This window comes from Hemicordylus capensis, chromosome 1, assembly GCF_027244095.1.
Source record: "Hemicordylus capensis ecotype Gifberg chromosome 1, rHemCap1.1.pri, whole genome shotgun sequence".
Lineage (NCBI taxonomy): Eukaryota > Metazoa > Chordata > Lepidosauria > Squamata > Cordylidae > Hemicordylus > Hemicordylus capensis.
Window position 1 is genome coordinate 317,358,254 of NC_069657.1, and position 14,295 is coordinate 317,372,548.

The window sequence follows — 14,295 nt, forward strand, 5'->3', positions numbered from 1 at the left end:
AGGGGAGGGAGTTGATTGCATCCAAATAAGTACAAAGACAAGGAACAGTAAATATGGGAAAGACTTTAGCACTGTGCATGGCATTGCCCCACAGTCCCTTGGCTGCTGGAATCTCTGAGTCAGCACAAATGACAAGGAGCTACACAGTCGTTAGTTAAGCTTGCATTACCACGGAGCTTCTGGAACCATATGTAGAGGCTAACTCTGCTCTCCAATCATGCAACTAGATATGCATGGTTGGAGACTATGAGATCCCCATGAATGAAGCATGTGTGGATCAAGCTGCAGTAGGGAAGCAGTGAGAGCCCATGTGCTGTTCCGTTGGGTTCTGAATCTTAACTGCAATTTCACAGGAGCAAAAATACTTTGGAGGGCTCCCCCACACTCCAGAAGTGCTCTATAATAGTAGAAACACATCCCTGAAGGCAGGATAAATGTCTCTTTTTCACCAACATAGGTGTGTGTGAATGCACGTGTGTGGGAAATGATACCAATTGGGATCTCAACGGCCAAAGAGGGGGAAGTGGACTCTTTTCCCTCATGCCATTTTCTCACTAAAATCTTCCTTCGCAACCTATTTGGATTTAATCTTGATTAAAAATATTTAATCTTGATTTATAAAGATTTCATAGGCATACAGAATAGAAATTGCCATGATAGTTACCTAACACAACCACCAGGTGGGAGAACTGCAAAGCATATACTTCTACAGAGAGAGAGAGAGAGAGAGAGAGAGAGAGAGAGAGAGAGAGAGAGAGAGAGAGAGAGAGAGAGACCTGGACTACTACTTTGCAATGTTTGCAGTCTAGGCAAAATAAAATAAGTTTCACTGACTCAGAACATTCCACAGTACATTTTTCTCTGATGCAACGTTGACGCTTTTAGCACTCCCAAACTCCAGCACTCTGGACACCTGCTACCTGTGTCTTCCTCCAAAGGACATTGTATGCAAAACTCCTCTGGTGTTAGGGATACACAGATAGCTAATTGTAATTTTAAAAAAACAAAACCAAATGGTGTGTGTGTGTGCGGGAAGGTGGGAATAAGATGACTAAGTTCAGTATGGATTGTAAGCTACAAAATTCTTATAACACTAACAACATAGCACTAATTTACAACCGGGTAGCAATGCTATGTTTTAAAGTATTCTAAGACACATCTTTGCAAATTTAAAGATACCCTCAGGGAGGTGTCTTAGAAGCATTTCTGATCAGCACTAATGTTTCAAGTGCATAAACAGTAACTTTCATGATGAATGCAAGCAAGGCTTGCCGGCAAGTGTGGAAGCCAGCAGAATCTCAGTAGCCTGAAGCTGTCTAAATATTGATTTGGCCTTTATTGTGGGTCCACCATCCTGCTGCCTTTGGAACTGCTTGTATTTAATTCGCTGTGACAAGAAAGCAGATATTCAGGGACTGTAAAGTGGTTATAAATATTGCACATTTTAAAGATGAAGGTTTAAAAGCTGCATATATTACAGCTACACACTCGTTCCTGTGTAAATTGGTAAGATTTTCCCTCTTCTAGAAGGAGCTTTAAGTAGGCTACAATGACAGTATAACCAAGAGGATGTATAATGGATACAATAACTGACTCAGAACATTCAACAGTACATTTTTCTCAGATGCATTTATGTTGAAAGTAAAATAACAGTTTTAAAAATTATATTCAAAAGGTGCTAATTGGTTAAGATGGGATGATAAAGCAGAGCACTTTTACTTCTACAAACATTTTTGTATATATCTGAACCCAATATCCCAGCCTTGAAAGTATCCACTCAGAATTGATATCTGAGAAAGCATACCACTATCTTCTGTAGTCTCTTTACAGCGACTACTCACTTTGAATGTACTGACCTAAATTCCGATAAACCATTGTGTGTGTGGAAAGAAGCTCTATAAACACAGAAATGGCAATACAGTTTTCCAAACAGGGATATGCACTCAAAGCCAGCTGTGATCCAGACAATTAAAACCCCAATTTGAGTGGTATAGAGTAATCCACAAAATTGTGCAAACCCTGTGCGAACTTGGACAGTTCCCTCTGTGTAGGGATGTGCAAACCAGTTCAACGATGAATGTGTTCAAAGTCAAACTGGTTCATTTTGAAGGTTTGGGGTCGAACTGAACCACCTCAAGTTTGGCTCGACCCCTGACCAAACTCCACCCAGCTCTTCAAGGGATTGTGAGCCATTTGGAGTTAAAACTTTTTTTCAGTACTTACCCCCTCTGGGGGGCTTCTCCGAGGGTGCGGGTATGTGTGTGTCCGCAGAGGTTCCCCCTCCCCCCACCAAAACCTGCCAGGTTTGGGCGTTCTTCGACCTGTTCCAGGCCTTTCCCCTGTCACGGTGGCCATTCTGGAGGCTACCATGCATGCGTAATGGGCCCCTGCATGGCCAGGCCATGACCCAGGCCATGCAGAGACCCATTGCGCATGCGTGGCAGCCTCCAAAATGGCTACCGCAAGAGGGAAAGGCTCGGAATAGGCCGAAGAATGCCCAAACCAGGCCGTTGTTGGCATAAAGAAGGTCGGTGGGGAAGGAGAAACCTCTGCAGACCCCTCCCCCCGTGGCCTCAGAGAAGCCCTCCAGAGGGGGTAAATACTATTGAGATAATAATTGTAATAGGTGGGATAAATGAGAGCAAATTAATTTATTATTACTATTGATGTTTTCTTGTACATTGAGAGCATTATAATGTATGCACAATTATGGAAATATATGTTTAATAAATTGTTGGTAACAAAAAGAGAGAGGAAGGAGACAGACCACTTGAAAAGTTCTCTCTCTGCCCAGTTAGCAAGAGTAATGTATTTATATCATTTTTAAAATTATTATTATTTTAAAGCTTCCAAGATCAATGAATGCAATAAAATGTCAAAGGGCTGAGGGAATTTGTGTGAGACCCTGTGGTCCACTCATGATCCCAAAACTCTGATCTGATTTTTCTAGATCCGATTTTTCTCTTAGTAATATACTAGACCTGGTATACTTTCCCCCCACAGTTGTATTAGACAATTTTCTTAATAGACTCACTAGGCTTTTTCTTAAAGCAACAATTTATATAATAAAGCACTCTCTAGAAACAGAAAATAAGTGTAGTGAAAGTTAACTCTGTTTCTGTTTTTTCCCACAGCCTCATAAAAGTCTTCGAGATTAAACATGACTGCTAGTCTCATTTGCTGTAATTAGCATATGCACATGCTTATTTTTTAAAAGTGTAAAAGCCAGAGTGCTGATGTAGTTTATTTGTGATTTTTAGACTTCACTAGTATCAAATGAGTTTAACATATAATTTCATTTCATTATATTATACATTAAATGGGATATCTGGTGGTTTTACTTCATTTGTAAGAGAGGGTTATTCTAGGCAGCATTTATTTCAGAACTCTGCATGTTTGTTTATTATTAATAGCCATTTAATAAGTTGCCATTTAATAAGTTGTTAAACAAATAATCAGCTTATTTAGGAAATAGATAGAGACATATATAATTTCATCAGCTGGGCTCTCGACCAATAGAAGGAGGATGGGCCTGGGAGCCTGGCAGCCAGTGGCAGCAGTAGGGCAGTCAGCTGGAGGGAAGAGGTGAGTGTTAGGGGTGTGCACGGAACTGTCTGGCCCCACATTGAACCCGCCCGGTCCGATTCTGGACCGCGATTTAAAAAAAAAAATAAAGTAAATGAGAAGTACCTTTAGCCCCTTTGGGGGGCTTGCTGAAGCCGTGGGTGTGTGTGTGTCCGCACAGCTTCCCTCTCCCCCTGCCGGCCTTCCACATCACCACCACTGCTGTTGTGTAAAGCCTTTTTGGCCTTTTTGGGCCCCCGTACGAGCAAGCCGCTGCACATGCGCCAATGCCCTCTGCCTCGCAGAGGGCATTTGCGCACGCTTGGCAGCCACCAAAATGGCAGTCGCTCGCTCGTATGGAGGCCCGAAAGGGCCAAAAAGGCTTTATATAACGGCTGCGGCGGTGATGAGGAAGGCCGGCAGGGGGAGAGGGAACCTGCGCGGACACACCCACCCTGCAGCTTCAGCAAGCTCCCCAAAGGTGCTAAAGGTACTTCTCATTTACTTTAAATTAAAAAAAATAAATTTGCGGACCTGCTGGACTGGACCCAGCGGTCCGGTTCCTGTCAACGGAACCGGGGGTGGTGGTGGTTCGGTTCGACCACAAACCCATGAACCCCCAGACTAGACTGCTCCACACATCCCTAGTGAGTGTGGGGAATGCATGTGAATGAACATGGGCCCACTATCCCTTCCCTAGGTCCATGTACTATACAATAGTTCACAGAAATTGTGCAGAGTGGGCTGGGGTGGGAAGTGTGGTGCTCATCATGGCTTGATGATTATAGCAAATACCCAACAGGTGGCCATGACTAATAATAATAATAATAATAATAATAATAATAAAATATTTGATTTCTATATCACCTTTCCGTAAATGGCTCAGGGCAGTTTACACAGAGAAATAACAAACAAATGAGATGGAACCCTGTCCCCAAAGGGCTCAAAATCTAAAAAGAAACATATGATAGACACCAGCAACAGTCACTGGAGGTACTGTGCTAGGGGTGGATAGGGCCAGTTACTCTCCCCCTGCTAAATAAAGAGAATCACCACGTTAAAAGGTGTCTCTTTGTGCTAGGGGTGGATAGGGCCAGTTACTCTCCCCCTGCTAAATAAAGAGAATCACCACGTTAAAAGGTGTCTCTTTGCCAAGTTAGCAGGGGTCATGTTTCCTTAGGGACATGTTTCTGCTGTAATGGAGCATGGGGAGAGCAATTAAAATAGTTGTGCTCTTGCACAAGAGCATTTGTGCTTCAGAAGCTGTTAGAGGAATGCTTGCAGGATTAGGATGTCAGCCACTGTATTTCTGACCGAATCACCGTGTGGGCCTTATGGCAGTGTAAACATTGTAGCATGAATCAATCCATAATAAATAAATAAAATGTAACATTCTACACAAGTCCATACAATAGCTATTGATGGGCTATTGATGAGACTATCATATTTTTGACCCATCCAAAACAAAACACACACCCTGACACTTGAATGCTCAGAAAACTCAACATTTCTGCAGCAGATGTATAAATAACATATGTGCATTTATTGTGCAAATTTCTTCCCCAAAGGGTAGAAAGCCCATCCCCTTTTGCATTTTTTTGCAAACAGAACTGGATTTAGTGATTTATGCAAATACTTTGACAGCAGACTAGAAAATGCACTCTGGTATATTTTGCTGTGAAATTAAGTCTTCATAGCAAGAGCCTCCAGTCAGCATCTGCTGCTAAATGTTGCTGAGTAGGCTGGAGATGTAGATTTTGTGTAAGTTTTAGCAAAAATGACACTTAGTGAGCCTATATCGTAGCAAGCACACTGAGCAGGAAGCTGAAAGCAGTGGAATACATATCCCACTACAGTGTGCAAACATGAAAATACCACCAAAGGATTTTAAATAACTCCTTGACTCTGTGTAAACCAGATAGTTATCAACTGGGAGGATAACATTTCAAAGATAGCAATATTTTCCTGTTACTACAAGGCAGGATTGAGAAAATATTAAAAAGAAACACACACTTGGTTCAGCAAAGGAAGAAGTATAAAACTATTGTTAACGTTCCAAACAGTGGGAATTTCAGCAGGCCTGCATAAGAAACATACAGTCAAAAGAGGCTTTGCTATTCCACTTGACTAGATAACAAGGCAATTAAGATCATTAACTGGTAGGCTGCAGCCATGTATAAATATCTTGTCTTCCTGCAGGCCATTATATCATTTAAAACTGAAACTGTCAAGTGTTGCATTTATCTCTCTTGTTTTCTTTTAAACTCTAGTATTTTGGGTAGAACTGGAAATAGACATTCTCCTCTGTTCACTCCCTTTTCCATGCTCCCTCTACTTAGGTTCTGGATTTGGCATGTATTGTTTTTTGCTCTTATGTTTCTAGTGGATATCAGGACTGATGCGACTTGCATTTTAACTTTTATGTACATCAGTTCAGCTAAGAAAAGAAGAAATTCATGATGGGTGACACAGCATTATTGAAAAAGGGGACACTCTGGAAATGATGCTTACAGCTTACACAAGGGGATGCAACCCTAGATAACAGATTAAACAAAGAGTATTTAGGCTGTCTTGCATACCGGCATATAATGCTACTTAGTGTATTCCACTGAGACAGAAACAAATTTAGACACATCTGAAAGTCTGATGGGTTAATGCGGCAGCCTATCCTATGCACAATGTCTCTGGTTCATCCTCAGCAGGAATGTAAAAAGCACCTATAAAGTGATATTGGCTCAGAGACATTCTACATCCACTTGACAGAGAAGCACTTAAAGCAGTGATCTTTGCTAATTTTTTAAGTAGCAAAGGGGGTCACTTTGGCAAAACAGCTTCAATGATGTGAGAGAGCCATTTCTCACTATGCTGACCTCCACACAGTACCGCACTTTTCTCATGGTGGGGAGGCCTGAAATTGAGCCTTTTCTAGGAAGAAAGCACTGGGAAGAGCTACATCTCCCAGCATTCTGTGCATATCTTCCAAGATGAGTCAGGGAGAACTCAATTTCCTTTAAAAGAGCCACCCCCACCCCTGTGCTGGGCAAAGCATAGCATTGCAGGCTGAGAATGGTCACTTCCGCATGGTGCCAGAGGGTCTGTGCAGAGTATTCAGCTTGGGCTGAAACTAAAACACCTTGGGCTGAAACTAAAACACAGGCCCAATATGGCAGTGTAAACGTTACCTAGACTGAACTCTTGAGTGGAAACAGTCAGCACGTGGCAGGTCCTATCTTTGACCAGAACTAGATGGCCATTTCTTATTGTTGTATGAGTCTATACTATATATCCACAATAGCAACTGCAGTGTGGTCCAGCAGATTAGCTGAATGCTATGGAAAGGACAATATCCTTATTCCATCATATTCTGCAGGATTTCAACTGAGAAGCATAATGCTATTGAGATGTGGGGGATAGTGTATTTACATATAGGTGGCCCTCATTATTCACAGGGAGTCCGTTCCTGCCTATTACTATGGGGGGGGGAAACGCAAATCAAGAGACATTAACCCTATGCGGATTGCGGGAGTTAGGTTCCTAAGCACACTGAAGTGTGCTGAAAATCACAAAAAACAAAAAAAGCAGGGAGGAGCAGAAATAAGCACAGTACCTTGCGCTTCAGCAATGCCCCTAAAATGTCCAAATGCTCTGATTTTTGTTCTCTTTTGACCCCCCCAAAAAAAGAGCCACAAATGGCTCAACACTACAAAACGATGGCAGGAAATGACATCAAAAGACATTTCTGGCCATTTAAAAACCTCAGATGAAAACAACCCTATTTTCACCCCATGAATAAAGAAATTTGGTCCCTATGACCCAACTGCAGATATGTGAAACCATGAGTGCCAGGACCATGGGCAACGAGGGCGGAGGGCCACATATATCTGAGAGAGAAAGAACATGACTGCTTATGTGAGCAAGTGCAGGTTCCATCTGTTAACACAGGATCATGCTCACTCTGGATTTGTATTTTTATCACATTATTGACACACTAAAGAGTGTGTTTCGAAAAAGGCTACAATTCTGGCAGCCAATATTACTACAGCTGCTCATCTTATTAACAGCATAAATAAACTTTTAGAGACACTCAAAGAAAATAACTGCAATTAGTGCTGTCTGAATAAAATAATGAACAGCAAAATGTTATTCTGATGGATCATTCATTTACTTTCATATGATGAAAAACAGCCTTCTGCATGCTGAATCATCTTATATTTAGTAATTAGAAAATGAATATCATGGTTTAGTGCCTCTTAACTAAGATGAGGTACACTTGGCAAATGTAATCGCTTTATAATTTCCTTCCCCTTTCATGTTATCCCCTTCCTTCCAAATACAAGCAGAGAACCTTGCTTCAAGCCACATGAACTTTGACGTAGCAAGAGATGTGCAGAAACAAGCAAGCCATCCCCAATGAATAATACTGCAAGCCCAGTGTAGACAATATACAAAATGTTTGGGTGGATGCAAACTTAAGAAGGGCGTGTGTGTGTGTGTGTGTGTGTGTGTGAGAGAGAGAGAGAGAGAGAGAGAGAGAGAGAGAGAGAGAGAGAGAGAGAATCCCATGCAGCAATTTCTTGCTAACAACTGAGCACAGATGACAAATGCGCACCTAAACTGAGTACTCTTCCTCTCCTTTCTCCTCCAACTGAAACCTTGCCTGTTATTTGCCTTTCTCCTTCTTTGGTAGATTGGTGGCTCCTGCCTGCTACTTAGGTGATGTACTCTCTTTGCCATAGATAGTTTCAGGGAAAAGAAGCGGGTGTGTGTGTGTATATTTAAGAACATAATTTGTCATATGCTACTGGTGTGTGTGTGTGTGTGTATTTTCTCTTTCTTTTTGATATATATGAAGGAAATAAGAACAAATGGAGAACTAAACAACAGCAACAACAGCAACCAAACAGCAACATCGCTGCAATACAAGGTGGCCTACAAAATCCAAAACCACATAAATTCACACACATATCCTGTAAACCCGCAGGAGTGTTCTCACAATGTAGTTAGGTGGGAGGGGAAAGCGCTTAAGATCACTTCTGTAAGCCTCACAAACCTGAATTTAATTAAGTCTAATTTTTAATCAGCTCTCCATAGCATTAATTAACAATGTGACCCTTGACACACGCCACTCAGCAAAGCCTGTTGAAGGAAATACAAGGGGCTTGGATTGGTGGCATTTTATAAATACGGAGAGCAGTTAAAAAAATCTAGAGGTTCTTGGAGATGGTTTACCAGTCAGAGAGCCTACATCTCAAATTCAGCTGCTCAATTTTTATAGAAAAATTGTACCGTGTTTGCGCAGCTGGATTCAAACTGAAAAGGAAGATGTACGAAACTATCCACTTAATCACTGCTGACGTGGCAAATTTGTATCCTTTCAGTGAAAGAAAAAGAAAAAAATACCCACCAGACATTCTCTCCTAAAAGGAGGTCACAGGAAATCTAGGTTATTTTAGATTAAAATGGGACAATGTGAGTTAATGCAAGGGAAACCCGGTCATTTTAGGGGGCAGCAACTTGGCTCAGGGAAATCACTTACACTTGCATTGAAATCACATGTAGGGGCCATAAACTAGTGTTCTTTCAGAGAAATGAAAAACAATTACAAATGATCTACCACCACTAGCCCCCTCCCCAAAGAAAATAACCAAAAGCTTCAGAGGGACAATTTCTCTTTCTATAAAGCAGGGATTCTCAACATTGGGTCCCCAGATGTTATTGGACTTCAACTCCCATAATCCCCAGCCCCAGTGGCCTTTGGCTGGGGATTATGGGAGTTGAAGTCCAATAACATCTGGGGACCCCAACACTGAGAATCCCTGAGCTAATGGCTATCACAAAAGCTAACAGATGTCACAAAGATAGGTTAACATTAGTGGACATTTTGTTCTACTTCATGGGTTTTCTTCCATCTTCTCCGTTACTTGCTCGTGTCTGTCCTCAACTTGCTCTTGTTTCATTCAGCTCAGGTAACTTTTAATGACTTTGCATCTTCCACATCAAATGGTCACCCTTCTTTGAATTCTGCTTGCAGTAGGCCATGACAGATAGAATGCAACGTGAGGAACAAAAACAGAAGTGTGCTATGGTTCCTTCTTGTTCTGACGGATTCTACAGACCGAGTGTGTGATTAATGGCAGGGAACCATCTCCCTCTAAAACCTCATTGCTAAAGTGCAGCATTTTGGCAGTGGAAGCCATATATTCTTCTGCATTCCATTCGTCTTTCACTTTTCCTGTCCCCCCACTTTCTATAGCAGTTCTCTTTGGCAGCATAAGTAGGTCAAATGTGGCTTAATCTGAAACACTCTCCTTCATCGCTCATTGTTTCTCAAGCACACTTAGGGCATTCTTCACAGTTTTATTCCACATGAAAAGTGGTAATGGATCTCATCAGTACAGAGTGAAAGTGCCTGCTTTGAGTCTTCGTCTCCATCTCATAAAACAACAAAAATATCAGTTACATTTAGAATGTCTTCCTTAAATTAAACTCAGAAAGCTACCACACAAGTATATTTATACTGAGAATGTAATGGATTGCAAACATAACTTGGCAACATGATTTCTGACACATGCCCTTATTTTTTTATTTTATTTTTTTTTTGAGTGGGGGAATGATAATAGTAACAATTGTGAAAACCATTTTTACAGTTTTATCATTAGGAAGCATATACATTTCAGGATTGCAAAGGACTCAAAAGCATTCCTTCCAAATTGTTTTGCTTTCCAGAGCTCTAACTCATAATAGTGATACTAAATCAGGAAAGAACAGTATCCTCAAAGGTTGGAGCTTTGTATACTATCTGAGGAACTTGCCATCTTTGGAACGAATTATATTCCACAGATGTGGTAACACAAAAAACGAAATACAATCTAGGAAGATTTAAATACAAATATTTACAGAATTAACAAGGACAAAAATAATAGGGCTTTGGAAGCCTGCTTATTGCCCCTGCCCACCCTTTGCTTATGTTTCACTCTTATTTGCAACCACACCATTTTTGCTGTATGAAGATGTAAAAAAACCCAAACCACACACACACATAGCGCCACAGGTGGAATTTAACATATTGCTGGAGAGGGTAAACACATCACTTCCAAAGGAAAAAAGGGGGTGGGGAGGTAGAGTAATTGTACTGTCAAATGGCAAGGCATTAAACATGGTGATAGGTGGAGGAGAAATTTGCAACATGCATTCTCCTGTTTGCTAAAGTCGTATGCCACCCCTATCCCCTGGCCAAACACACACAGAATGGTCTACAGGCATGTTGTAGATGTGTATTTGAAAGTGCATGCAGTGTGAAGGGGTAAATCCTGCCACTTCCAGATGTATGTATAGTCATTGTAGGCTTGGAGAATGAGCTATGTTGCCCAAATTGTGAATACTGGTACAGAGAAATGGCCCTCAACAGCAGTACTTCTGTCATAGGCAGGTTGAGTCACAGCTGTCCTAGGAAAAACACAGTATCTGGGGAGGTCCAAAGTTATATTTATCTGAGAGATGCGCAGGGACATATTCTCACATGTTAAGTAGTGCTTCCAGGAGGAGGAGAGATCAGCAGTAGTTTCCACCAAGCAGTTACTAAACACTTGCAGCATCTTCAGCCCCGTAACAGAATGTTAGCCTGTGTATTTTATGTGGTGGAAGTGGGAGCAGAAGATGACTACATTGTCACTTTCCTGGCATAGATTTATTCTAACAGGAGCTGGAAATATCCCTAATGTTTGATCCTAGTGTCCAGAAATTTGGGGTGGGGGTGGGGGAAAGCAGGCTGGCTCTTGGGAACCTGAAATACTTTCCAAGTCCCTCTGACATACAGCTTTCCCTATGCAGTTGACTTTCCCCTGCCCTGTGTACTATCAAACTTTGTAGACAGTAGGCAGACTGTCCATACTTCTACCACACAAAGAAATTTCCCATGCAAGAATGCTAAACGATGTTCTTGGCATTGCAAATCGCTTTTCTGACTGTTGCCCAACCTGAGGATCAAGCTAGATGAAATGACAGGAGATTTGTGAGCGGATCACCTGCAGTTCCTTTTAGAAGTGAAATTTCTAAAGCATTGCTCTTAGCGCTGCAGTAACCTCTTCTGGCCACTAGAGGCATGATGAGATGTTAATAGGTCTGTCTTGGTCAGTTAGTCAGAATTGTTCGGTTGTTATTGAAGGCTAGTGCTTGTTTGTGTATGTTGTTCAATGACTCTCTCTCAGTATGTGATGTTTTAGTTTCTTAATAGATCTTTATTTGTTCTTTGAACTCAGCCTACTGTCTTCAAATAATCTCTTGGACTAAATGTCTTTATCGCCAGAGCATTCCCACATCATTTTCCTGCTCTTAATCCAACCGGAAAGTAGTTATTTGCCCAGAGGAGAAATATACATACACAATACTGTATAGGTTTGGGGAGATACTGTAGACTAAAAGTGGATATAAACAAATATTTTGGGGAAGAAAATAACAAGGTCTCTACAGGGGTTTTGCTTGTAAACATGGATATATATTTTACATGGAGGAAAGGTGAAAATGTGAATATATTGGGCTGATTCTTTTGGAACAACACTAAGGTGGATGAAACAACCTTGCATGAATTTCTAATAGGAAAATATGCCCTGTGGAAGGCAGAATAGGGGAAGCAGTTCTGAGTATAGGGAATCATTGAAAAAAAGCTTGAGTTCATTTTAAATCAGTGTACCATGTACATATGCTGTTTTACAAATAAGATTATATAATTTAAAATCTTAGATCGGCTCAGTTCCATTACTTTAAATGGAGCTTGTCATTTCTTGACTTCATTATAAATCAGGGTTATATTACAATTTGTGCTAGGTGAAGTCATTGCTTCAATACAAAGCAGCAGCAAAGAAAGAAAAAATTACACAGCAGTCAGTAAATAGAGCAAAGTCACTGCATTGCTTTGAAAGGCAAAAAGTCATCTTGCTAAATGAGGATCCAAGCTGTCCTGCACCAAGACTGTTACTAATAAATAAAAGACCTCTGGGAAAAGTGCTGAGCGTACGCAGGATCTATTTTCAGCTTGCATCAGCAGCTGCTACCCCCGGGATCACATCTTTACGCATACCCCAACACCATATGTAATCACTCGAGTGCTGCAACCAGTAAGATAATGAAAGAGCGCAGCATAAATCTATACTTGAGTGGAATGCTAAATGAGAAAAATAATACAAAAAGGGGGGAAATAAACCACATTTTCAAGTCATTAGGAAGAAAGACTTTGACATATGAAGTGTTGCAGCCATTAATAGCACTTATCATATAGAGTGGAGACAAAGAGACAAATTAATCAAACTGACAGAACTGGGACATTTTATGCTAATGCAGGCTCCTGGGTTTTCGTTTGTATTCCTCTGTGCCTGGAAAACCGATACCATTACAGGGCAGGAAATTGCACGAACAACATGCAACAGATCATAAAAATTCACGCGCCACAGAAACACCGCCAAAAGCACTGTAAAAACAAGACTAGGGACCCTTACAGAGGAACTACCTACAGCTAATGAATGCAAATAAGTACAGGAATACTTTCTATTCATGCATAACAATTAGACACTGGCTTTTACTCCACTGTCTCAACCACTGCAAGCAAAAATGAAGAGCAAGAACTTCTGACTTAATTTACTGAGAGAAAAGGAGACAGTAAAAGAAATGGTTTGCCTGCACACACTCACATTTCTAGTTTCTGCTTATCCATTGCAACACTACTGGATTTAAAAAAAAACATTTTAATTTGAAATATTGTATTTCTTTAATTTTCATTTATTTTTAAAGCACACCACAATTAAAAATAGAGAAAATCCATAAAAAACATGCATATCTGAAGGATAATTTTCTCAAAAGCAAGTGGAAAGCAGAGGATAAATACTCACAGTCTGAAATAACAATGATGTCCTACAGAATGGGCACTGGCATGAATTTTTTAAAAAGAATCAAACAAAGCAAAGTCAAGGCAAGCCAATCATCTTGCCAAAAGTTGTTGCCTTTGTCATGAAAGATTCTGAAGAAACTTGAAATGTGCAGAACTAACAACGTGTGCAAGACATAAAATGAATTAAAAGTCAGGAAAGACATTTCTGATCTTGTGCATGAAAGAATCCAACCCCAAAGCCAAACTGACAGTCACATTTTGGAAAACATAAGATTATGCCAAAACCAAACAAAAATAAACAGATTTTTAAAAAGCAGGAATTCAGATTACTTATTTGTACACCCCTCCCAATACCTTGGAATCTCCATGGAATTATGTCCCCTTAAAGTTCCACAACATGACAGTCACAAGTCCAATTCGAAACACCATCAGTAGAATGGATGGCCTGGAAAATTGCATCTGCTTGGTGGAAGTCCATGAGGCTCTGATTAAATCCTCTTCCCATATAGATTTGTTGGATCGTGTGATCCAAGCAATGCTTTGCTCATAGGTACTTTCCACATGATCTGGTGGATCTATGTGGGATGGAGAGGCTCCACCATGTGGATGCAATTTCCGAGAATAACTACAACATGTTTTAACTGGGCCATATTTTCAAGTGTAGCGAACATGCTTACCAAGTAGCGATCCATTTCTCACCATGAAGCAGATGTGAACATCCATGAATTTAAAGTAAAGAAACATAAGTGCCCTGCACACAGGCCTGAACTGCACAATTTTCCCCCTTCAGAGAGTAGGAAGAGTATGTGAATAGGGCATCTTTGCAGAGCCCAGTCTCATACATACTGGGT

At 40.8% G+C, this 14,295-nt stretch overlaps 1 protein-coding gene across 9 annotated transcripts in view; it reads right to left on the reverse strand.

Annotated features, from left to right (window-relative positions):
* Nucleotides 1–14,295, reverse strand: part of BACH2 (BTB domain and CNC homolog 2) — a 265,324-nt gene that overhangs the window by 35,164 nt on the left and 215,865 nt on the right. The gene's annotated exons all lie outside the window — the stretch shown is intronic.